Here is a 27055-nt window from a genome sequence, read left to right on the forward strand (position 1 = left end):
CACTTTCTTCAATACTGTCCTCAATTCTACTCTAAATAATCCTCTCTCTTGACTCTACATCCCTGAGTCTGAGTCACAGGGCATTACACTTGAAAGGTGTAAACCCTGTATTCTGGCTTCAAGCACATGTGCCTGCCACATAGAGGGAACTCAACAAATATTTGATACCAAAATCAACCCTTACTAGTTAGCTGAAGTCCCTTTCCTTATCTGTGGATGATGGCCTACCACATGTCTACCAGTAGTCTACTCCAGAATCTTTAATTCTCTTGAAATATGCATTTTGACTTGATAAATGACTCCTTACTCCATTTTAATGACAACTTCAGAGGTTCCCTTCCTTTTTTTTTTATCAGTTTCAACCATCATGTTCATCCCTCTTCTCTCCTGTCTGTGGAATCTGTGTCCTTATTTTTCTCTCAAGCCACATCCCCACCTGACTGATACTGTTGCTATATTTATTCCCCCTCTCTCTGGCACCTTCAGACTCTCCCTCTTCATAGAGGTATTTCAGCACAACTTGTGTATTTCTTCTTCACCTTGAGAGAAAATCTTGGTATCCAGAGCAAACTCCAAAATTGTACTATCTTGTCTTTACTGACACAGTTCTTGAATAAGAAACTCAAAGATATATTCATCACCTGTGTTGAAACCTTGAAATACCTTCTACTCATTTCCAAGGTAAGTCACTACCTTCTTGCTTGATCTTTGTCTCTACCCCTGGCTTTTCTTCTCTGTTTGTCCTTAACTCTGAGCATATCTGAAAGTTCAGCCTGATTGCTGGGCTCTTTCTCCTGTTACAAAGTTCTGTCAGCTTCCTGGATAATGTCTGTACAAATGATACTCAAATCTATTCCTTCCATCTTGTTCTCTCACCTGAGTTCCAGCTGTGTTGTTTGAAATTCCAGCCGAACATTCACACTCAGCTGTTCAATTTTCTTCCTTCAAATGAACACTTGCCAAACTAAGCTCATCCTTCTTCCATCCACACTGGGCTCAGCATGCCAAATTCCTTTCCTTCATCAATAACACCAACATTTCCCCACTTAGGAAGGCTTGGAAACTCCATCATTATTGATGTTCCCTATCATTCATTACACATAGTAATCAGTCACTATGACTCACAGAAATTGTTCCTTGAAAACACTGTGACAGCCATACCTTTTTCTTTTTCTTACGCCCACATACCAATCCATGATTTCGATCAGCTGATGCCATTACAAAACTCAGAAAAATGTGGCATCTTCCTTTCCCAATGTTTTCCCTTCTTGATGGACCTGTAAATTTGCTTCTCTCTGAAAAACATTTTTAGCTTTAAACTTTTTTCAGAACCAGGATAACCTAATCACCATGAATTACAGGAATGAACAAGTCTTCCTGTGGTTAACTCTCCCAGATTGGCTCATGTCCTAAATGCTCTTTATAACTTCTCACTTAGAAGATTCTCCCAAAGGGGTGGGTTATTCTAAAAGTAGAATTTTAGAAAATCAAAATATCTTAAACATATTTAACAACAGCCATCATTCTCATCTAGGAAAGCAGAAATGGTTCCCACGCATCCTTATTTGGTGGTCAGAAACGTTGACTACTTACTTACCTTTCTATATGGTATGGAGCACAGAGACTGTGTTTGCTATCCTGGAAACACTGCAGTATCTGCCTCAGAGTTTTGTATGTAGTAAGAATTTTAAACTTTCCGATGAATAGATGGATGACTATCTCAATAATACATATTATTTGTAAAAACTTCATAATTTAACATTTTTAGGGCTCTAAGGAATAATTTTGGGGGGTAACTAGAACACACTGGAGAAGGAAATGGCAACCCACTCCAGTATTCTTGCCTGGAAAATCCTATAAACAGAGGAGCTTGGTGGGCTACAGTACAGGGGGTCACAAGAGTCAGACACGACTTAGTGACTAAACACCACAGAACACATTATTTTTTCCAGTTTTCTGTTGAGGAATCTGATGTAAAGAGAGGTTATGGATTGCCCACATTCATACTGGTATTTGGCAATATGACTAAGCCCAGAAACTCATCTGTTTTCTGCAAACCACTGCATGAAAGATTGGTAAACCAAGTTTTAAAATGAATAATAATGCATATATATGGAATCTAGAAAAAAGGTGCTAATGTACCTGCAGGGTAGAGATGCAGACATAGGGGACAGACTGTGGACACGGCAAGGAAAGCAGAGGCTGGAACAAAGAGTGGGAGTAGCATCGACATTCATACACTACCGTGTGTAATACACATAGCGAGTGGGAAGCTGCTGCACAGCACAGGGGGCCCAGCTCAGGGCTCTGTGAGGACCTGCACAGGCGGGAGGCGGCTTGGGATAGAGGGGATATGTGTATACTTAGCGCTGATTCACACTGTTGTATAGCAGAAACTAACACAGCATTGTAAAGCAATTGTCCTCCAGTTTAAAAAATATAAAAAAACAAATTAAAATTAGTAAACTATGCAATATTGCTATAGCAGTAGTTAGTAGCAAGAATTGTAACCATGCTTAAAATCAGTTTTTACTCAAATGAAAAGATATATGATTTCTTAATGTAATATGTATAGCATTAAGGTAAGTAAATAAGATTATTATATGTTGAATAAAGTAGAAGAAAGATTAAAATAGAAAAAAAAAAAAAGAACAAAAAAAGAGGGCCCAAGTCAATAAGATTAAAAAGTTACAACCAATACCACTCTTTTCCACCATGAAAAAAATTGTGGAATTTTCTCAAAAATTTAAAAATAAAGCTATCATATGATTTAGAACTTCCACTCCTGAGTATTTATTCAAATAAAAGAAAAACCCTAATTAGAAAAATACTTACATATGTTCATTCCAATATTATTGACAATAGCCAAGATATGGAAGTAACCTAAGTGCCCATCAATAGATGAAAAGTGGCATATATATAAAGGAATATTAGCCATGAAAAAGGATGAAATCTTGTCATTTGTGAAAACATGGATAGACCTAGGGGCTATTATGCTAAGTGAAGAGGTAGACATTTAAACACTGTATGATTTTACTTATATGTGGAATCTCAAAAACAAAAGAAATGAACAAACGGTTGTAGATAAAGAGAACCAGCAGGTGGTTGCCAGAGGTGAGGAGGGGTCAGGAAGGAAAGAAATAGGTGAGATAGATTAAGAGGTACAAACTTCAACACAAAATAAATCACAGGTATATAATGTATAGTGTGGGGAATATAGTCCATAACTATGCAAAATCTTTATATGGTTACATTGTAACTAGCCTTATCATGGTGATCATTTTGAAATGTGTAGAATTATGGAATCACTATGTTGTATTACAAACAAACTCATAGAAAAATCAGATTTGTGGTTACCAGAGGTAGGGTTGCGAGGCATGGGTAATTGGATGAAGGCAGTGAAAAGCTACAAACTTCCAGGTATAAAGATAAATAAATACTAGGGACATGATAAATATAATTAACACTGCTCTATATTACATATGAAAACTGTTGAGAGTAAATCCTGAGTTCTCATCACAAGGGAAAAAATTTTTCTACTTCTTTCATTTTCACTCTATATACAGTTTTGTATATTCATTGTACTCTGTGTGCTAAGTCACTTCAGTCATGTCCCCATGAACTATAGTCTTCTAGGCTCTTCTGTCCATGAGATTCTTTGGGCAAAGATAACTGGAGTGGGTTGCCATTTCCTCCTCCGGGGGATCTTCCCAACCCAGGTATCAAACCCATGTCTGTTCAGTTCAGTCGCTCAATGTCCGACTCTTTTCGACCCCATGAATCGCAGCACACCAGGCCTCCCTGTCCATCACCAACTCCCGGAGTTCACTCAGACTCACGTCCATCGAGTCAGTGATGCCATCCAGCCATCTTATCCTCTGTCATCCCCTTCTCCTGCCCCCAATCCCTCCCAGCATCAGAGTCTTTTCCAATGAGTCAGCTCTTTGCATGAGGTGGCCAAAGCATTGGAGTTTCAGCTTTAGCATCAGTCCTTCCAAAGAACACCCAGGACTGATCTCCTTTAGAATGGACTGGTTGAATCTCCATGTGTCTTATATATACCTTAAACTAACACAGTGCTGTATGTCAATTATATATATATATTTTTTATGTTTTTTTTAATTTAAATTTTATTTTATTTTTAAACTTTACAATATTAGTTTTGCCAAATATCAAAATGAATCAGCCACAGGTATACCTGTGTTCCCCATCCTGAACCCTCCTCCCTCCTCCCTCCCCATACCCTCCCTCTGGGTCGTCCCAGTGCACCAGCCCCAAGCATCCAGTATTGTGCATTGAACCTGGACTGGCAACTCGTCTCATACATGATATTATACATGTTTCAATGCTATTCTCCCAAATCTCCCCACCCTCTCCCTCTCCCACAGAGTCCATAAGACTGATCTATACATCAGTGTCTCTTTTGCTGTCTCGAACACAGGGTTATTGTTACCATCTTTCTAAATTCCATATATATGCGTTAGTATACTGTATTGGTGTTTTTCTTTCTGGCTTACTTCACTCTGTATAATAGGTTCCAGTTTCATCCACCTCATTAGAACTGATTCAAATGTATTCTTTTTAATGGCTAATACTCCATTGTGTATATGTACCACTGCTTTCTTATCCATTCATCTGCTGATGGGCATCTAGGTTGCTTCCATGTCCTGGCTATTATAAACAGTGCTGCGATGAACATTGGGGTACACGTGTCTCTTTCCCTTCTGGTTTCCTCAGTGTGTATGCCCAGCAGTGGGATTGCTGGATCATAAGGCAGTTCTATTTCCAGTTTTTTAAGGAATCTCCACACTGTTCTCCATAGTGGCTGTACTAGTTTGCATTCCCACCAACAGTGTAAGAGGGTTCCCTTTTCTCCACACCCTCTCCAGCATTTATTGCTTGTAGACTTATGGATTGCAGCCATTCTGACTGGCGTGAAATGGTACCTCATAGTGGTTTTGATTTGCATTTCTCTGATAATGAGTGATGTTGAGCACCTTTTCATGTGTTTGTTAGCATTCCTATACACTAATAATGAGAAAACTGAAAGAGAGATTAAGGAAACAATTCCATTCTCCATTGCAACGGAAAGAATAAAATACTTAGAAATATATCTACCTAAAGAAACTAAAGACCTATATATAGAAAACTATAAAACACTGGTGAAAGAAATCAAAGAGGACACTAATAGATGGAGAAATATACCATGTTCATGGATTGGAAGAATCAATATAGTGAAAATGAGTATACTACCCAAAGCAACTTATAGATTCAATGCAATCCCTATCAAGCTACCAACAGTATTCTTCACAGAGCTAGAACAAATAATTTCACAATTTGTATGGAAATACAAAAAACCTCAAATAGCCAAAGCGATCTTGAGAAAGAAGAATGGAACTGGAGGAATCAACCTACCTGACTTCAGGCTCTATTACAAAGCCACAGTCATCAAGACAGTATGGTACTGGCACAAAGACAGAAATATTGATCAATGGAACAAAATAGAAAGCACAGAGATAAATCCACGCACATATGGACACCTTATCTTTGACAAAGGAGGCAAGAATATACAATGGATTAAAGACAATCTCTTTAACAAGTGGTGCTGGGAAATCTGGTCAACCACTTGTAAAAGAATGAAACTAGAACACTTTCTAACACCATATACAAAAATAAACTCAAAATGGATTAAAGATCTCAACATAAGACCAGAAACTATAAAACTCCTAGAGGAGAACATAGGGAAAACACTCTCCGACATACATCACAGCAGGATCCTCTATGACCCACCTCCCAGAATATTGGAAATAAAAGCAAAAATAAACAAATGGGACCTAATTAAACTTAAAAGCTTATGCACAACAAAGGAAACTATTAGCAAGGTGAAAAGGCAGCCTTCAGAATGGGAGAAAATAATAGCAAATGAAGCAATGGACAAACAACTAATCTCAAAAATATACAAGCAACTCCTACAGCTCAACTCCAGAAAAATAAATGACCCAATCAAAAAATGGGCCAAAGAACTAAATAGACATTTCTTCAATTATATATTAATAAGAATGGAAGAAAAAAACAATATTTAGAATTGAAACCTCTGCAAAATTTCTCCTTTAGAATATTTAGTAGGTTCATAAATATTAGTAAAACATATTTTATATAAGTCCAGTTATTTCCTTATGAAATTTGATTGTTCCTCAACTTACGACAGGAAACAGCTTACCTAAGTTAATTGAGTTGCTGAAATTTTATAATATTATCATTGGAATATTGGAATTGTGCACCTGGAAGGAATGTCTAGAAGAATCTCTCTTATAGTTCTCCTTTCTGTAAGAGAGAAATATGGAAAGGACTTGAGTGAGTGCAATGTACAATTTCTTCAGGGGAACTTCAGAGGTGAGTCATTTGAATGACATGAGTTTGCACTTCCTCAGCTGGTATTTGCTCTACATTGTGTTGTATCTTGCCTGTTACTTTTGTCTAGTATTTCATATTTCCTCACTGCAGATAGTATCACCTGGGAATTACCTGATGTATTTTAGAAAATTTGTAATTGTCTCTCTGGTAATCCAGTCCTTTCTGTTTTCTCTAAACTAGACAGTCTTCAAAATTTCTGGTTCATGGATGCCACTTCACTCTTACAAATGGGGTTTCTGTTACTTGAACGGACCAAGCTCAGACCACTCTAGACGTTTGAACTACTTCCTCTATGGGAATATTCTAAGATTTTTGGAAGTCTGTATCTTTGGATCATTCAAGTCTCAGATCACATATTTGTTGTTGTTGTTTAGTCTCTAAGTTGTGTCCAACTCTTTGCAACCCCATGGTCTGTAGCCCCAAGGCTCCTCTGTCCATGGGATTTCCCAGGCAGGAATACTGGAGTAGGTTGCCATTTCCTTCTCCAAGGGATCTTCCCAACCCAGGGGTGGAACCTGCATCTCCATTGGCAGGCAGATTTTTTACCACTAAGCCACATATACCTTCTCCAAAAGGATTGAAGGCAGGAAGAGAAGGGGCCGACAGAGGCTGAGATGGTTTGATGGCATCACAGACTTGATGGAGATGAGTTTGAGTAAGCTCCAGGAGTTAGTATTGGACAGGGAAGCCTGGCATGGTGCAGTCCATGGGGTCGCACAGAGTCGGACAAGACTGAGTGCCTGAACTGAACTGAAAAGGATTTCCTGCGTGCTATAGGGGCAGCAGTTCCCCAAACCCCTCCTACCAGTCACTCTCAACCATAGTTACTCTGTTTAATTACTTTTGTAGTATAGACCTTTGGTTACAGTTATGTTGTTTATTGTATTTTTTTCTCTTGCCCTCCCCCACCCTGACCTGTAAGCTCCCTGAGATCAAGAACCTTGCTTAACCTCTTCACCACAGTAGCACCTAGAGCACAGCCAGAGAGCAGTAGTGATTTGTCAGATGAATGAAGGATTAATTCTTATGAAAATTTTTTCTGTCACTTCAAAGGATTTTTTATATTGAAAGGTAAACTTGTATACTTATTCTATCAAATTGATTTGATTTGGAGTACAATGGATTACTATTCAGTCATGAGAAAGAAGGATATTATGCCATTTGTGATAACATGGATGGTCCTTTTGGGAATTATGCTAAGTGAAATAAGACAGAGAAATAAATATTGTGTGATATAACTTATATGTAGGATGTGAAAAAGCCAAACTTATAGAAACAGAGGCTAGAATGGTGGTTACCAGTGGCTAGGGCTGGGGGAAAGGATCTGGAAATGTTGGTTGACGTGTATACATTTCCAGTTATAAAATGAATAAGGTATGGAATCTAATGTACAGCATCATGATGATAGTTGTTAATACTTATTATATACCTATATAAAGTTGTTAGGACAGTAGATCTTAATTAGATGATATAGTACAGATGTTAGCTAAGGCAGTGGTGGTTAATTAATTTGCAATCAAAATAAAAACTTAAATCAATACGTTGTATACCTTAAACATACACACTGCTCTGTATGTTGATACCATTCAATAAAGCTGGAAAACATGTAGGATCTTGGTAATATTGGTAGTCAGATTGTCATATTGATAATAGATGTTACAGAGAACACTATTGTTCCAAATAGTTGGTATAGAACATCTGAACATGCCTGGAACTTTTGATAATACCTAATGGATTATACCATATAAAAAGATGCCTGAAGCCCAGAAGAACAAAAGACACACAGTTCTGGAAAGGAAACATCGTCTAACTTGCATAGTATCATCTCATTCCTTCTGTAAAATGACCCTGCTCTCCAGTCACTGGATGTGGGATAGTATGGTAATGCGGTCTGCTATTGGAGGTTTCCATGAGAGTATGTTCCAAGTGTGAGAAGGGTTTGCTTTTTCTTTTTCTTTTTTTTGTCTTTAAAAGCAAAGATTGAAGGTGGGAGGGGAAGGGGATGACAGAGAATGAGATGGTTGGATGGCATCACTGACTCAATGGACATGAGTTTGAGTACATTCCAGGAGTTGGTGATGGACAGGGAGGCCTGGTGTGCTGCAGTCCATGGGGTCGGAAAGAGTCGGACAGGACTGAGCAACTGAACTGAACTTTTTCCTAAGACTTTATGAGCCCGACAGGCCTCTGCCCTTACCTTGGTCCCCAGAGGTCAGGGCAGTATTTTGTTTTGTTTTTCGGTAGTGGACTGGGGAAGGTTCTTTTAACATTTAATCCTCAGAACAACACGGACCCGGTAGGTACTATTAACACTTATTTTCACATTAAGCAAGCAGACTCGGCTTATGCAACTTGGCCGAGTTCTTGCCACTGGTAAGTTTAAGAACCAGTATTGAACCCGTTTTCAGGAACCAGAGAGGCTCGGTGTGCTGTCACGTGTCAGTACTCAGCAGCGTCCCTTAGAATGGAGATGAGTTCATGATGTCTAATCTGTTATTGATTGACTTAAAATTGTTGGAAACCTATTTCAGATAGTGAACCCAAAATCTGTTTCTCTTTATGTCTATATAAAATTTCCCTGTGGGAGCAGAACTGAATGTCCACCTTTCCTTTTCCTGACAATCAATCATTTTCAAATCCCTGAGTAAAATTATCCACTATGGTAGTTAGGGATGGATTCATAAAGAGATGGCTGGCACCTAAAGAAAATTCATAGCATTTGGATTTGGGCAAATGAGAGAAACAGACCTTTTAGGTAATCAGATGTGATGATGATAGAATGATTCACTGAGCACCTGTTGTGTCCAGCACTGTGCTAGTTACTCCAGATGCACTGTCTCAGCATCGAGTAATTCTCATGATGACCGTGCACTAGGGGAATGGTATTTCATTTTATAGATGTAAAAAAACACTCTAGATGTGACGTGATCCAGTTCACTCAGGTATTAAAGTGACATGGAATTTGAAGCCAGACTTACGTGATTCCAAAGCATATTCTGCACTAGTCTAGGCTTTATCTTTGTTGCATAAATTATAACAATATAATCTGTTGATCAGTCTGAATTCAGTGGTGTATAAACCAAAAGGCCTTACTGTTTTCTAGTCACTATCTTAAATATGCAGTGCCTGTTTACTCCATTTTTGTCCTCTGTTAACCTTTTAAGAAGATTCCATTGCATTTTGGGTCTTTTTACAACAAAACTCTGCTAATTTAAATCTAAAAGTTGTCTCATTTGTTTCTCTCCCTTCATCTTAGACCCAGAAGCCTAAGCCCATGTGACTGTAGTGAAAAAGAGCATGTTCTGTTTATTTAATTTTTTCCCCCTTTTTTCTCTTTCACAAGCATTTAAGGCAGCAAAGAGGGAAATAGTGAAGGTCAAGTGACTCTTAACTGATGCTGTTGTAATCCTTTGCTAACTTTCTAGTTCTTCAGGTAACTCACCTGCTACTGATGCAGTCTATAAGGCAAGTGTTCTACCTTTGGGCTTGGTTTAGGAAAATGGAGGAGAAAGGGAAGGCAGGTTAAGGTTTGGATGCCAGGAAAGATGACATTTATGGTAGTGGGAAAACTGAAAGAGAGCTGGTTCAGGATAGGCGTAATCCAGCAGACATGACGCAAACTCTTACATGATGATTTAAATTGGAAAGACACGTTTTGCTTTGTGCAACTGATGTGTTTCAGCTGTTGATTCTAAAATGAACTCAATTTTCCTTCTTAACTGCTATGATAGAATCAAGGATGTATCTCCACAAGGAAAAAAGAAAATCCTCAAAAGACTCAATTAAAACTTGTGGTGAAGATGTAGTTGACAGGGTGGCCAGCTCCCCGGGGCCTGTGGGACTGTTGTCCCACTCTGTGGTTCACTTCCCTTTGCTGTGGTTTACCGACTCCTTGGTCTCCCCGAGGCCCCCGGGCCCACCCTTGCTTCCTTTGGGATAGGATGTTCATGCATGTCTCCTGTCAGAGAAATGAATATTCAATCCTAAAACCCTGGGAGTTTTCTTCTGGCTGGCTATGCAAGATGTCACATGTTTGCATTCAGGTTTTATACCTTTACTCCACCGCTATTTCTCACCTTTAGAACATTTCTATAAGTAAAACCCACATCAGAGCATCCATGTGGGATAATTCTGACCTGTATCTCTCTCCCTTTACATGAACAAAAATCCTCCCCAGGATTGTCTGTAGACATATATGGCATCTTACATTTTATCAAACACTTAGTTGCCCTATCATTTTGGCGTTCTCTGTGTCTATATAAAACAATCTGTTGGTCTATAAAGAGAAGGCTGTCTTTGGAACCAGTTCTCAGAAAACTCAATCAGGCAAATGCCAAATTATGTCCCTAACTCTGTCCCCTGGGTGATTGGATCTTGGGCACCATGGAAAGTTACTGAGGTTTGGAAGGAGAACATACCCAGCAGAAACCAGGAGAACAGAGAAGTTAGAGACACCATGGGAAAGAGAAGAGGCATAAGGAGAGAGAAAAGGGATACTAGCAAAGATGAAATTGCTTTAGAAATATTCTTGCACTGGTTTCTATGCGGGAAACCTGTAATACCAATCCTGTTGAAAAGACTGGGTCAATAGAGTCACCTCCTGAACTCTCAATTTATAGCACCGTCACTTTCTCTAACTTTGTTACAGCTGAAGGAAGGAGTCCTGTTGATACAAAACACGATTACAGCTCTTTTTGAAAAGAAGAAAAAGATTTTCACAAACGCTTCCCATTTATTGTCACTACCATTTTTCCCCCCATACTGCTCTCATTCTTGGCCCACGTAGGAAATCAGAAGATAATTTAAAATTCAATGATGAGGGCTCGGAGCTTAACACATTTAGAAGAAGAAAGGAAAGAAAAGCATCACATCTGGACAGGACTGGGAGTGATGTTGGAAAGCTCGCCAAGGAGGCCCGGAAGGACTGTTGGCAGGTGGCCTCATGGTGCTCTGTGTGACCACAGCAGACCCCCAAGATGTTATCTTTTCTCAGGCCATGGGATTGTGACTGAAGTCATGGGAGCATAGGAGAGAAGTTGAGAGAGATTTTATGTTAGGAAAATTAGGTTGAATCTTTGATTTACTAATTACTATTTTGTAATAGTAATCCTTCTAAGGATTTCTTCAATCCTTCTAAGCATTTCTCTCTGTACGTATAACAGTATCCTCATAGAATATGAGAAGTAAATTATTTATATGTACAAACACACATATGCATATATATAATTCTTAGCATATAAAAAGTTCTTTATAAATAATAATGGTATAGATTATTCTTATAATAGGATACAAAGGCAAAGGCAGCTCTTTGTTTATCTTTGCTTTCACTTGCCCCTATGTGGTGACACACAAATCAGTGAAAACGGCCTTCTATTTTCCTTCAAGATTCTCGGTTAGAAGTAAAAAGAACATAGGTGTCAGAATCTCACAAATCAGAATTAGAATTTGTATTCTGCCACTTATGAACTATGGAACCTGGGGAGTTATAGAACCTGGGACGTGTTACCTTGTTGGTTTCAGAGTTCACATCTGATAATGTCATTACTTATTGTTTCACAACATGACTGGGAAATTTAATGAAGGGAAAAGTATGTAATACTGCTGAGTCCATTGCCTGGTATATAACATATACGAAATCAGAGGTTGGCAGAGACCTTCTTTCAAGGGCCAGATTGTTAATATTTTAGGCTTTTTGGCCCAACTGCTCAAGTTAGTCATCATTTCATGAAAACATCCAGGGTCAGTGAGTGTGGAAGGGAATAAGGATAGCTGTTTTCCAATAAAACTTTATTTAAAAAGACAAGTGGGCCAGCTTTGGCCTCTGATCTGTACTTTGCTAATCCTAGCTCCTAACCAATATTAGTTTCTTCCTCTTCTCCAATCTGTCATCTTTGAAATTTAGCATTTTTTTTCAGGTATATAATGTTGAAAAAGCATCTACCTAAAGTTTAGTTTATTTATTGAATATCTGTTGTGTGCAAAGGACTGAGTTAAGTGGAATGAAGAGCAGTGTGAATATAATTTTCTTCTACTTTTGAGAGGTCTAAAGGATGAGAGAAAGGGATTAACTCATTTAAATTTGGCTTTCTTAGCCAGAAAGTAGTTTAAGAACATTTCTTTGAGTTGTTGGAGGATGAAATAAGGCATCATATTTAAGCATAGATGCAGTACAAAACATTATAGAGAAATGGTTATTGGACTGATTTTTTGTTCCAGTGAAGAACTGTACAACTGGACAAAATGTATGAAGAAACTGTTTGCAGACATGGGACAACAGAAAGCACAGGTCTGTGATGCTTGAGAGAAGAAAAGTATATTTCATTCCAGTTTTCTGCCTGCAACCACTATTCAAACCTCAGCTCAGAGAAGTGGAGCCCAATTTTTTTTTAGGTGTTTTTGTGTCTTTTTAAAGCAGTGCTTTCACTGGGTAGAGACAAGAGAAATAAGAGTTTGGGGATGCTGATGTAGCTGGAAGTTACAGATCAGGTTACTGACTAAAAGGCAGATGCACAGATAATACGGCCTCAGAAATCTGTATGAGGGTCCCCTTGAGTTTTGGGGTGAATATAAAGCTGTGTATGCAAGATCTAGATTCAGTGAGAGTAGGCAGAGGATAGCTATTGGGTAACTGAACTGAATAGAAACTTGGAGGTTGCATAGCACAGGACAATGGAGTTCTGGCCACTTAAGGTAGAAGGACCTCAGAAAGGCCCAGGATATTCAGTCAAAACCCTAGAAAAGTTAATGTAAGAGAAGGGCTGAGGGAGGGGTCAAGAGGGCAGAGTAGGAGGATGTGGAACTCACCTTTCCTCACAAACAAATCAAAAATACATCCCCATGTGGAACATTGTTCACAGAAAACCAATTAGAAACTGGCAGAAGATCTATACAACCAAAGCTGCAAGACAGATCTCCACGTAACTGGGTAGTCTGGGGAAAAAAGGCATCGGGGCAGGACTGGTGCCCCTGGGAGGGATCTTTAAGGGAGAGAAGGTCCACATGGGCAGACCCTAAACCTGAGGAGCCTCCTTGACTGCTGAGAAATCCACTGAGACGGATAAAAGGCCTGGAGAAGCCTAGAATCTACTTGTGAGGAGAACATATGTGCTGGTTTAATAACGATCAGGGCAGAGAGACACCTGTACTGGCAGCTGCCAACTTGCTACACTTCCCAGTTCAAAGAAGCTACCACCTTAGCCCCATTTGCTCCATACCACAGCCTAGGGAGAGACCAGGGCAGAGATTTAATCTAGCTGCTCAGAGACAGACCTGGACACCTGTGGTGTGGTGGTTGCTGCTGCTGCTGCGTCGCTTCAGTCATGTCTGACTCTGTGCGACCCCGTAGATGGCAGCCCACCAGGCTCCCCCATCCCTGGGATTCTCCAGGCAAGAACACTGGAGTGGGTTGCCATTTCCTTCTCCAATGCATGAAAGTGAAAAGTGAAAGTGAAGTTGCTCAGTCATGTCCGACCCTCAGCGACCCCACGGACTGCAGCCTACCAGGCTCCTCCATCCATGGGATTTTCCAGGCAAGAGTATTGGAGTCGGGTGTCATTGCCTTCTCCCGGACCAAATTGCAGAGACCCTTATCAGCATAAGCACAGGGGCAGGGATGGAACTGGGCGGACGTTGCCAGTGCATGCACTGGGGTAAGGTAACCCCAGCAATCAGACATGAAAAAGAAATAAAAGGTATCCAGATTGAGAAGAAAGAGGTAGAACTGTCACTATTTGCAGATGACATAGTATTCTAAATACAGAACTAATAAAGTCTACATGCAAAAATGATTAGAACTCATAAATGAATTCAGCAAGGTAGTAGGCTACAAGATTAATTTACAGAAAGAAATGTATTATATTCCTTTACACTAACAAATATCAGAACTAGAAAGTAAAAAAGCAATCTTATTTACAGTTGCATCAATCTCATTTAAAATTGCATCAGAAAAATAAAATACAGAGGAATAAATCTAACCAAGGTGAAAAACCTATACACTGAAAACTGAAAAACATTGATCAAGGAAACTGAAGATGATTCAAAAAAAAAAAGGAAAGATATCCTATGTTCATGGATTGAAAGAATTAATATTGTTAAAATGGCCAAAGTACCCAAAGCAATATAGAGATTAAATGCAATCCCTATCAAAATACCAATGACATTTTTTACAGAACTAGAACAAATAATTCTTTTATAAGGAACCACAAAAGACCCAGAATTGCTAAAACAATACTGAAGAAAAAGAACAAAGTTGGAGGCTTAACTCTTCCAAACTTCATACTACAAAGCTACAGTAATCAAAACAATCTGGTATCGGAAGAAAAACAGACATATAGGTGAGTGGGACAGAATAGAGAGCCCAGAAACAAACCCATACACTTATGATCAGTTAATGTATGACAGAGGAAACAAAAATATACAATGAAGAAGACTGTCTCGTTAACAGGTGGTGTTTGGAAATCTGGACAGCTACATGTAAATCAACAAATTAGAACACTGCCTCACACCATATACAAAAATAAACTCAAAATTGTTTAAAGACCTAAATACAAAACAACACTGTAAAACCAGAAGAGAACATAGGCAAAACATTCTCAGATCACAGCAGTATTTCCTTAGGTCAGTGTCCCAAAGCTAAGTAAGGAAATGGGACCTAATCAAAATTAAGAGCTTTTGCACAGTGAAGGTTACCATCAAAACAAAAGACAATCTATAGACTGGAAGAAAATATTTGAAAATGGTATAACTCACAAGGGCTTAATTTCCAAAATATACAAATAGCTCATACAACTCAATATTGAAAAATATGGGCAGAAGACCTAAATATAGACATTTCCCCAGAGAAGATATACAGGTGGCTAACAGGCATGTGAAGATGTTCAGCACCACTAATTACTGGAGAAAGAGAAATCAAAACCACAATGAGTTTTCACCTCACACCTGTCAAAATGGCCATCATCAAAAAGTCTACAAATAATGATGAAGAGGGGTGTGGAGAAAAGGGAACCTTCCTATACTATTGGTGGCAATGTAAACTGGTACAGCCACTGTGGAGAGTAGTTTGGAGGTTACTTTAGAAAAGTTAAAATAGAGCTACTATGTGATCTGGCACTCCTGCTCCTGGGTATATATCCGGAAAAGATGAAAACTCTAATTCAAAAGGTACACACACCCCAGTGTTCATGGTACTATTTTAATAGCCAAGACATGGAAGCAACCTAAGTGGTTTAAGAAGATGTAGTCTATGTATACAATAGAACATTAGCCCAAGATTGAAATGTTGCTGTTTGCAGCGACATGGATGGACCTTGAGAGTGTTATACTTAGTGAAGTGAAAGACATATCACTTATATGTGGGATCTAAAAATTATACAAATGTATCTGTATGCAAAACAGACTCACAGATACAGAAAACAAACTTAGGGTTGCCAGAGAGAAAAGCAAGGAGATGTAGGGAGATGTTGGAAATTTGAGATTAACAGATACTACTATACATGCAATGGACAGACAACAAAGATTTACTGTATAGCATAGGGAACCATATTCGTTATCTTATATAATAACCTATAATAGAAAATAATCTGAAAATATATATATTTACATAACTGAATCACTTAGCAGTACACCTCAAACTAACCATATTATAAATCAACTGTACTTCAATTTTTAAAAATAGAGAAAATAATTGAATATTAAATGTGATAAGAATGAGGGATAAAACAAAGAAGGGAAAGAAATAGAGATTGAGAGTTCAAAGGACCCATTGAGGGGATGTAGCGGTCAAGATCAGAGGGAGGGAAGGAGCCATGCCTCTAGCTAGGGTTAAGAGTTTTCCAGGCAGAGGGGCAGCAATTGCAAAGGCCTGACAGTGCCTGTGCTGTATGTTTAAAGAATGAGGATACTGGTTTATTGAGTCAAAATGTAAAGGGGAAGAAGTGGTAGTGAAGGAAGTCTGAGTGGAGCCAATCTTGCGAGACCTCCAGTCTCATGGCAAGAACTTCACTTTTACCTTGTGTAAGATGGGAAGGCAGCCGAGTTTTGAGCAAGAGAGACATATCTGACTTTAGTTTTATCAGCATCCCTCTCACTGTTGTGCTGAGAGTAGTATGAAGAGAGATAAAAATGGAAGCTGGAGCACCCAATAGGAAGCAATTGCAAGAATCCAGTGAGACATGGTGGCTTAGAGAGTCATGCCTGTAAGAGGTTACCACAAATTACCACTGTGCCCTTACCATTTTCCCTGAATCTTGTCAGTCCATGCCATCCAGCTTCTAACTGTCCACATCTACATCTCTTATTGGAGAACTATCTGGGGTTGGAGCTAACTTTTCCTAGCTATGAAGAAGCCCAGAAATACCCAGTTTGTCATCGTGGATAAACCCTCCACAGGTGATAAGAGTTGGTTTCTAAATACCATAACTTTCTCACTGGAGTCATACGAATCTGGGGTATGTGTCTCACAGGGGCCCCAGAGTTCCCTAGTGCAATTTAGAACCAGTTGCCTGCTGTCAAAACTGGCTTGATATTGTATCTTTTACTAGCCATCTTCCCTTTCATATTTCCCCATTCACTACTCAAGTTTCCTGGAATTGCATCCAAAATAAGCTGCTAGCATTTAAATGTTATCTCCGGATCTTATTTTAAAAGAAATCCAAATTAAGATGGAAGTTTCCCTGGGAAGCAGAACTTCAGGGTGGATTTCTGGATTTGATAACTCTCTGGTTGGGAACAAGGATCCTGATGCTGGCAGCAAGTGGGTGGTGATAAACCCTGGATTGTTAAGGGTGAGGGTTACCAAGACTCCCACTTGCAATGAATTGGGAAGGAAGGTGAAAATGGATGTACTTAACTTTTACAAGAATAATACAACAATGCTTTTACAACAGTATTTCAGATGTGGGATCAATGGTAATTACAAGGTCTAGGTAGTTGATTTATTATTAAGTTAAAGGGTTAAAAGAAGAACAGCTGTCTCACATCAGTTGGCTATTAATTCAGGCACCATATGTAAGCCAGAAGCCCTCTGTAAAAGCATTGAAGTGATTTTCATCTCCCATAGCCAATGATGGACTGCTGAAAATCAGAAGCAAGGCCTGATTAAGAGAATAGTATAATTATGAAGCAGGCTGAGATCACAACACTAGCAAGTCTGTACAGGAAGCAAGATCCTGATGGGGAAGCATCTGTACTCTGATGATAGGAATGGGAATATCTGAGAGGATGCATTTATGAGCCTAGAAAACTCAGCATCCCATGAATCTGGACTAGTTTGAATGGCCTGCAGCCAGCTGCTTGCTAAAGGGTAATAACTTCCACCTATCTGAAGCCATGCAAAATCCTCACCTGAAGCAGATGCCAAACAAGATGATGCTTGCTTTAAGATCTTTCATATCTCCTCTCGTTTCTTTGAGATCTAGATCAATAAACAGAGCTAAGCTAAATTGCTTCAAGGACCAACTGTGGAAGTACTGTTTCTGCTATAGGAGGAAAGAGACTATTACCAAAAGAGCTACAGGATATGGATAATCTGTTTGACAGGAACTGGGAGACCGTGCTAGGGAATGGATCTTGAGGGCGCTGGACCGGTGGAGACATTCCATCAGACAGGATAGGGAACATTTACTGACAGGAAGTTGCTCTTCTACAACTCAGGAATTAATGACTTGTCAAGAACACTTTGGAGCCAGTCCTAATATGCAGGTGGGACAGTTTCTTTAAGTTTGATTTAAAAAAAAATGACCAATAGTTAATAAAGTGGAGAAGTTAAAACTGCCTTGACAGAACATGAAAAAAAAATAACAGCAGCACAAAGATCAGTCTATATAAACAGAAAACATCAGGTGCCTATATTAACTGGAAAAGCTCAGAAGATACTCTCTTTACTACAACAAAGAACAGTGTACTAGTGAGGGTGCTGCCAGCATAACAAGTCAACACTGGTGTACTTTGAGCCAAGGTTGAACCTAAGGGGTATTTTTATGGAAACAGGCTCTCTAGTGTCAGTGAGTATGATAGCATTATGGAATAATAGAGGTCAGTTACTGTGTTGTTTAGTCGCTAAGTCATGTCTGACTCTTTATTTGCAGCCCCATGGACTGTAGCCCACCAGGCTCCTCTGTTCATGGGATTTCCCAGGCAAAAATACTGGAGTGGGTTGCCTTTTCCTCCGGGGGATCTTCCCAACCCTGGGATCGAACCTGCATCTCCTGAATTGCAGGTGGATTCTTTACCTCTGAGTCACCAGGAAAGTAGAGGTCAGTAGATAACACCTAAGTGTCAGAGGCCAGGTGGGTGCAATTACCATATGAGTTTTGGGGCAAAAAGTGCCAAATGGCATCTAGGAAGTTCTGACCCATTATGATGTTTGAGACTGTGGAGTTCCTAAGGGTGAGGTGGTTGGGTAGCCAGTGAGAGCATTGTTTGATATTGATACATAACATACAGACCAAGAGTGAGTGAGCAGAAAGCAGATGATGTCAGTCAGAGCAAAAATTGAGAATGATGATCCCTTGCTCAATTTTCAGTCTTGAGCTTGTCCCTGATCCAAAGCCCACCAGTTAAAAAGGAGGGTAGGCCACTTAAGGAAAGACTGCAATGTCACTGCAAGTTGACATAGTAATGATTGCCCATTTCTTTCCCAAAGGACTATGGCCATTTATCAGAGTAATTGTATACTATAGAGAAAAGGATATCCAAATCATTTAGGGGATGTAGGATATAATATGTGAATTAACACATACCAAAAAACTCACCCACCATTGTTACAACAGGGGTGTGTGGAAGTCAACTGGAAAATGTCCTGGTTCAGATGTGTCTCAGAGTGTGACCAATGGGTTCCTGAACCCACTTGCAGTTTTCCCAATCCCTGAGTATACTGTCAAGATGGACATACTTGGCAGCTCAATTTCTGTGGTAGATTAAGTTATCATTCAAAGATGTGTACGACTTCCCTTCCTCGTCTCCACAGCAAAGTATACCTGCCTTGGCCATGAGACTTGCTTTGACCAATGGGAACCTAGCCAACATGATACAAGCAGAGACCTGAGATGTTAATATGCAGTTGGGCCTATTCTCTTTCACTTTTGCTATCACCCTGAGAAGAGGTTTTTCTATGTTTCTGCCACTTCAGCCAGAAAAAGAATGAACTAATATGGAACGAACCCAAGCCCAGCCAGACACACGGAACTTGATGCAGAGCTGCCCAACTCATCCCAGCCTCAATCAGCTGAACCCGACACAACTCACAAATTAAAAACAATAGCAAAAAAATTCTGTTTTAAAGTACTAAGTTTCTGTGGTGGCTTGTTTGATAATGATATAAGATTCCTAAAAATAGATTCTTAACTAGTTTAAAATGTGACAGTAGGAGTAAATAAACGTTGGGAAAAACATGGTGATGAAACTATCTTATAAGGCTTAAAAAATGGTGGCCTGTGTTATGTGGCAGCAACATTTAAAACTAGTGCCTGCAGTGACTCAGCTGGTAAAGAATCCACCTGCAGTGTGGGACATGATGATCAACCCAGGGTTTGATCCCTGGGTTGGGAAGATCCCCTGGAGAAGGGGAAAGGATACTCACTCCAGTATTGTGGCCTGGAGAATTCCATGGACTGTATAGTCCATGGGGTCATAAAGAGTCGGACACCACTGAGTGACTTTCACATTCATATCAATATAGGGGTTTCCCCAGTGGCTCTGATGGCGAAGAATCTGCCTGCAGTGCAGGAGACCCAGGTTCAGTCCCTGGGTCAGGAAGAGTCCATGGAGAGGGAAATAGCAACCCACCCTGGAGACATGGACAGGAGCCTGGTGGGCTACAGTCCATGGGTCTCACAGAGTCGGACACAACTGAGTGACTAATACTGCAAAATAGGTGCACAAGGAACTAGTAGAGTTGGGAGAAATCAAGGAAACTTTAAAGAATGAGGTGGGTGCCACCAGCACATGTGACAAGGTACTGTAAGAATGAGGTATGCTGAGAAAAGAATTGGCTACTTCACAGACTCATTTTAGAGAGGCTATTGAAACCCATAAACCTCAGCATTGAAAATTTTAACTCTTTCCCACCAGATAAAGGCTATATCCTTTATAATACAATCTCACCAAGTCCAGGAGTTTCAAACGTACTTTGAGAGTAGGACCCTTGTTAAGACTTGTGACAGAATTAAATTGGAGCCTTGTTCATTCTCTCAGCTTAATGAAAGAATTCCTAAGATGATTTAGGGCATGGTCTCACAGAATCCTAACATGTCTAATAAATACATAATTGAATCTAGAAGGAGAATTATGTCCCAGAACCGAATTATATGGTCAGTGTAACTCATATATATTAAAAAAGTACAAAATTCTTGAGAAATCTGTACTTATTAAAACAATGTCAACATGGACTAAATGTTATTGAGACAGAAATGTAAAAAGACCTTTCAGTTTAAAACTTTCTGTTGTAGTCAAGAAAAAGATTGAGAAAGTTGCCTAGCCATAAAAAAAAAAAAAAAAAAACCACATTATTCTACCATGCCTTCTTCAGAAATTATAGAGGGGGATACTAGTCAATAGCTTTAGAAACCAGAGCTAATAAGAGACATGGAAGATAAGAAAAGTGGAAGCTACTTCCAAGAAATAAAATCACAGACCATACAAAGCTGCATCCTTATATCCTAGGGAAAGGGTCCTGACACATTTTTTTCTCAGAAGAATATAAAAAATGCTATAAAGTAGTTAATTTGTCTTCCTATTTTTCCTTTTTAAAATGGGGATGTTTCTTGGGTCTCTCCTGCCCCCACTTCACCACTGTGAATTGAGTATGTGTGGGTCACATAATTTTTAGTTCATTGTTCTCCAGATCAAGAGGAGCCACATCTGGATGACAAATTCCTGGTGAAGCTGATGCCACAACTAATAAAGAGTTGGAGGAGTATTAAATGGGGGTGACTGTACGTAGCAGTTCGAAGGGATAAAAATATTTACGAACAAGAGAACAGACTGTGGTAGATTGAACTATCCTACCCCTTGACTCGTGGCACAACTATGTGAATAACTTGAAATGAATTACTGAGATACTGTCAGTGTGAAACTAGCAGAGAATGAAAATGTGCTTGCACAGTTGAGCTTTCCTTTTTGCACTCTGCCATTACCATGAGAGGAAGACTTAAGAGAGGCTGCTACCCTTCAGCCTGGGCCTAGGTGATAAAGTTACTCAAAGTAGACCTCAGCCCAACCAGCATTGCTGCTGCTGCTGCTGCTGCTGCTAAGTCACTTCAGGCGTGTCCAACTCTGTGTGACCCCATAGACAGCAGCCCACCAGGTTCCCCAGTCCCTGGGATTCTCCAGGCAAGAATACTGGAGTGGGTTGCCATTTCTTTCTCCAATGCGGGGAAAGTGAAAAGTGAAAGGGAATTCGCTCAGTTGTGTCCGACTCTTCGCGACCCCACGGACTGCAGCCTACCAGGCTCCTCTGTTCATGGGATTTTCCAGGCAAGAGTACTGGAGTGGGTGCCATCGCCTTCTCTGCAACCAGTATTGAGGGGCCAGCAACTCTTTCAAGAGTTCACAGTGTGTCTGCTTTATTTTCAAGAGCCGTCTCATAATATTGCCCCTGATAAGCCACTCACTTGGGAGAATGTCATTGAAACATGTGAAATGTCATGTATGAAACGAGATGCCAGTCCAGGTTCAGTGCACGATGCTGGATGCTTGGGGCTGGTGCGCTGGGAAGGCCCAGGGGGATGGTATGGGGAGGTTGGGAGGGAGGAGGGTTCAGGATGGGGAGCATGTGATTTTTTTTTAAAAGTAATAAAGAGAATTTAAAAAAAAAAAAAAAAAAGGAAATTCAGCAATTGGGACATAAATACAGAGTCCACTATAAGGGGGAGAAAAAAAGCACTACCTGATATAGTCTCATAGAGGTATGATTAAGGGATTAGATTGGGCATAACACCTTGTATAGTTCTGCTATCCTTTAAGATGTATTATATGCATTGGTCATAGCAAACACCCTCTTCCAACAATACAAGAGAAGACTCTACACATGGATATCACCAGATGGTCAACACTGAAATCAGACTGATTATATCTTTGAAGCCAAAGATGGAGAAGCTCTATACAGTCAACAAAAACAAGACCAGGAGCATACTGTGGCTCAGATCATGAACTCCTTATTGCCAAACTCAGACTTAAATTGAAGAAAGTGGGGGAAACGACTAGACCATTCAGGTATGACCTGAATCAAATCCCTTATGACTATACACTGGAAGTGAGAAATAGACTTAGGGACTGATCTGATAGAGTGCCTGATGACTATGGACAGAGGTTTGTGACATTGTACAGGAGGCAGGAATCAAGACCATCCCAAAGAACAAAAAATACAAAAAAGCAAAATGGCTGTCTGAAGAGGCCTTACAAATAGCTGTGAAAAGAAGAGAAGTGAAAAGCAAAGGAGAAAAGGAAAGATACAAGCATCTGAATGCAGAGTTCCAAAGAATAGCAAGGAGAGATAAGAAAGCCTTCCTCAGCGATCAATGCAAAGCAAGAGGAAAACAGAAGAATGGGAAAGACTAGAGATCTCTTCTAGAAAATTAGAGATACCAAGGGAACATTTCATGCAAAGATGGGCTTGATAAAGGACAGAAATGGTATGGACCTAACAGAAGCAGAAGATATTAAGAAGAGGTGGCAAGAATACACAGAAGAACTGTACAAAAAAGATCTTCATGACCCAGATAATCATGATGGTGTGATCACTCACCAAGAGCCAGACATCCTGGAATATGAAGTCAAGTGGGCCTTAGGAGTCATCACTATGAACAAAGCTAGTGGAGGTGATGGAATTCCAGTTGAGCTACTTCAAATCCTGAAAGGTGATGCTATGAAAGTGCTGCACTCAATATGTCAGCAAATTTGGAAAACACAGCAGTGGCCACAGGACTGGAAAAGGTCAGTTTTCATTCCAATCCCAAAGAAAGGCAATGCCAAAGAATGCTCAAACTACTGCACAATTGCACTCATCTCACACGCTAGTAAAGTAATGCTCGAAATTCTCCAAGCCAGGCTTCAGCAATATGTGAACTGTGAACTTTCAGATGTTCAAGCTGGTTTTAGAAAAGGCAGAGGAACCAGAGACCAAATTGCCAACATCTGCTGGATCTTCGAAAAAGCAAGAGAGTTCCAGAAAAACATCTATTTCTGCTTTATTGACTGTGCCAAAGCCTTTGACTGTGTGGATCACAATAAACTGCGGAAAATTCTTCAAGAGATGGAAATCCCAGACCACCTGATCTGCCTCTTGAGAAACCTGTATGCAGGTCAGGAAGCAACAGTTAGAACTGGACATGGAACAACAGACTGGTTCCAAATAAGAAAAGGAGTACGTCAAGACTGTATATTGTCACCCTGCTTATGTTAACTTATATGCAGAGTACATCATGAGAAACACTGGGCTGGAAGAAGCACAAGCTGGAATCAAGGTTGATGGGAGAAATATCGATAACCTCAGATATGCAGATGATACCACCATTATGGCAGAAAGTGAAGAAGAATTAAAGATCCTCTTGATGAAAGTGAAAGAGGAGAGAGAAAAAGTTGACTTCAAATTCAACATTCAGAAAACTAAGATCATGGCATCTGGTCCCATCACTTCATGGCAGATAGATGGGGAAACAGTGACTGACTATTTTTCTGGACTCCAAAATCACTGCAGATGGTGATTGCAGCCATGAAATTAAAAGACGCTTACTCCTTGGAAGGAAAGTTGTGACCAAGCTAGACAGCATATTAAAAAGCAGAGACATTACTTTGCCAACAAAGGTATGTCTAGTCAAGGCTGTGGTTTTTCCAATAATCATGTACGGATGTGAGAGTTGGACTGTAAAGAAAGCTGAGCTCCGAAGAATTGATGCTTTTGAACTGTGGTGTTGGAGAAGACTCTTGAGAGTCTCTTGGACTGCAAGGAGATCTAACCAGTCCATCCTAAAGGAGATCAGTCCTGGGTGTTCATTGGAAGGACTGATGTTGAAGCTGAAACTCCAGTACCCTGGCCACCTGAGGCAAAGAGCTGACTCATTTGAAAAGACCCTGATGATGGGAGAGATTGAGGGCAGGAGGAGAAGGGGACGACAGAGGATGAGATGGTTGGATGGCATCACTGACTCAATGGACAGGGGTTTGGGTGGACTCTGGCAGTTGGTGATGGACAGGGAGGCCTTGCATGCTGCGATTCATGGAGTCGCAAAGAGTCAGACACAACTGAACGACTGAACTGAACTGATATGCATTGGACCAAAAATCATGATATCTTGAGGCATCCCTGAAAATTAACAATCAGTAGAAACAAGTAGGAGTGCACCTCTCACCATCAATTTCAGAGACCCAGTAGGAAAAATATGCTTCCATGCCTACAAATTTGGCTCTTCTGGATCAGCGGTCCTTATTGCAAGCAAGAGATGTGAAGGGACTTTTTATCAGGGAACTGAATAAGGGTTCCATTAATCTTAAAAGTTATGACTACCACATGATCATTTCATAGACCCTCATTATCTAGTCTCATGGGATAAACCATAATAGAAAACAATATAAAAATATATATATGTGTGTGTGTGTGTGTGTATATATATATATAAGTCACTGTGCCATATAGCAGAGATTGAGACATTTTAAATTAGTTATAACTGATTTATTTGTAACTTATTTATAACTGATGAATAATAAATAAAAGATGATGTCATCTGCAAACAGAGACTGTTTTACTTCTTCACCTCTGATTTAGATGTCTTTTATTTCATTTTCTTGCCTAACTGCTCTGGCTAGAGTTTTCAGTACTATGTTGAATAGGAGTGACAAGACTGGTCATCCTTGCCTTGTTAAAAGTCAAATATTGTGTGGTAGCTAGCCCTCAAGATGGCCCCAGGGATTCTTGTTTCTGGTATTTGCACTCCTTGAGTGTGGGCTGATTTAGTGATTCATTTTAAGCCCCCAGTGATTCACATTCCTCTCACTTGCAAAATGCACTTAACTACTCCCAAGGCTCTTAAAAGTCTTTTATTATCAGCTCGGAATTCTAATCGTTTTAATTTAAACTGGGTTCAAGTGCAGATGGGGTAGCCAAAAACTTCTCTTGGTATGTGGACTTGTGAAACTAAAAACTGCCTGCCCCGCATACACCAAACATCCGATAACAAAACAGGCGTAGAATAACTGCTGTGTTCGTTTTCCGTCGCTGTGTAGCAAATTGCCACAGCTTAGCTGCTTGAAAGAATGCATGTTTATTATTTAAACCTCAGAGGTGAGGAATCCAAGCATGGCTTAGTGGGACCCTCTGCAAAGCCACTAATAAGATATTGACCAGGGCTAAGTTCTTATCTGGTAGCTCAACTAGAGAGGGATCTGCTACCAGGCTCACTCAGCTACTGGCAGAGTTCATTTCCTTAAAGCTATCTGACCTTAGGACATGCTTCTTGCTGGTTATCAGCAGGAGGTCACCCCACACTCCTAGAGACTGCCCACTGTCCCTATTGCATGGCCCTCTACACAGGCAGTTCACAACATGAGAGGCTGCTTCTTCAAAGCCACACAAAAACAAGAGATAATCTACTAGCAATATAAAGTATTTAAAATGGTACTTAATCACAGGAGTGACATCCCATAAAATTTTCATATTCTATTGATTGGAAGATAGTCACAAGTTCTCACACTCCAGGAGTTTACAAAAAGGTATAAATACCCAGGAGTTAAGGATCATACGACCACTTTTGAGTCTATTCACCACAACAGCTATAGACATTCCTGTTCACAAATGGGGGAAATAGTAGCTCAAAGGAGTCATTGGTTCTTAGCAATTCCAAGTCCAGTTGAAAAAACGTTAGTTAGGTCTCACAGCCTGGAAAGAATTCTCCATGGCTTTCAGCTCCACCGTCTGGGCTCTTGGTTCTACACTATGAGTCATCCTTCCTTTTTAATGAAAGCTAGGACTGTTCGAAACACCTTGATGGGAAAGATTGAAGGCAGGAGGAGAAGGGGACAACAGAGGATGAGCTGGATGGATGGCATCACCAACTCGACGGACATGAGTTTGAGCAAGCTCTGGAAGTTGGGATGGACAGGGAAGCCTGGCGTGCTGTAGTCCATGGGGTTGCAAAGAATCCAACCCGACGGAGCAACTGAAGTGAACTGAGCTGAGGACATGTTCATGACTGAGTAATTTTCTCTGCTTTTCTCCTACAAGTAGTTTCGAGGTCCAACGGCCTCTCTTTTATACTGTCCATTTTAAACTGTCTCAGTCCCTGTTAGTCCAAGCTGGCAGCATTTATCCAGATAAATCACACAAAAGTTAGGCAGGTCTACTGCACTGCCAAAAAAGCCACACCCCAGATCTCTACATTTGAGATAATTTGTACATAAAGTCAAATTCCATATACTTTATTTTCATTTTACATGAGTCAGGAATCTAAATGAGCCGGACCACCAGGTGTTCACTACGTGGATATTTTCCGTCTGTTTAATCATGGTTCGGGAGTAACTAGCACTTCCGGGATTTGTATATATTAGTTAAAGGAATAAGAGAAGGAAAACGTCTTACATACTGGTTTAGTGGTCATTTGTTCATCCCAGTTTGTGGAATCATCTATTCCTAACTTAATCAAATGGGTTTTTA

General features: G+C 40.0%; 1 long non-coding RNA gene across 1 annotated transcript in view; it reads right to left on the reverse strand.

Moving 5' to 3' along the window:
- Positions 1-10720: 10720 nt before the first annotated feature.
- Positions 10721-27055, reverse strand: part of LOC147366721 (uncharacterized) — a 326426-nt gene continuing 310091 nt past the window's right edge. The window contains exon 5 of the long non-coding RNA XR_015169040.1: positions 10721-11422. This is a non-coding gene — a long non-coding RNA (uncharacterized LOC147366721). The remainder of the gene's footprint in view (positions 11423-27055) is intronic.

This window comes from Bos grunniens, chromosome 8, assembly GCF_055505025.1.
Source record: "Bos grunniens cultivar Pamir isolate PY7600 chromosome 8, Bosgru_T2T1.0, whole genome shotgun sequence".
NCBI classification, from domain to species: domain Eukaryota; kingdom Metazoa; phylum Chordata; class Mammalia; order Artiodactyla; family Bovidae; genus Bos; species Bos grunniens.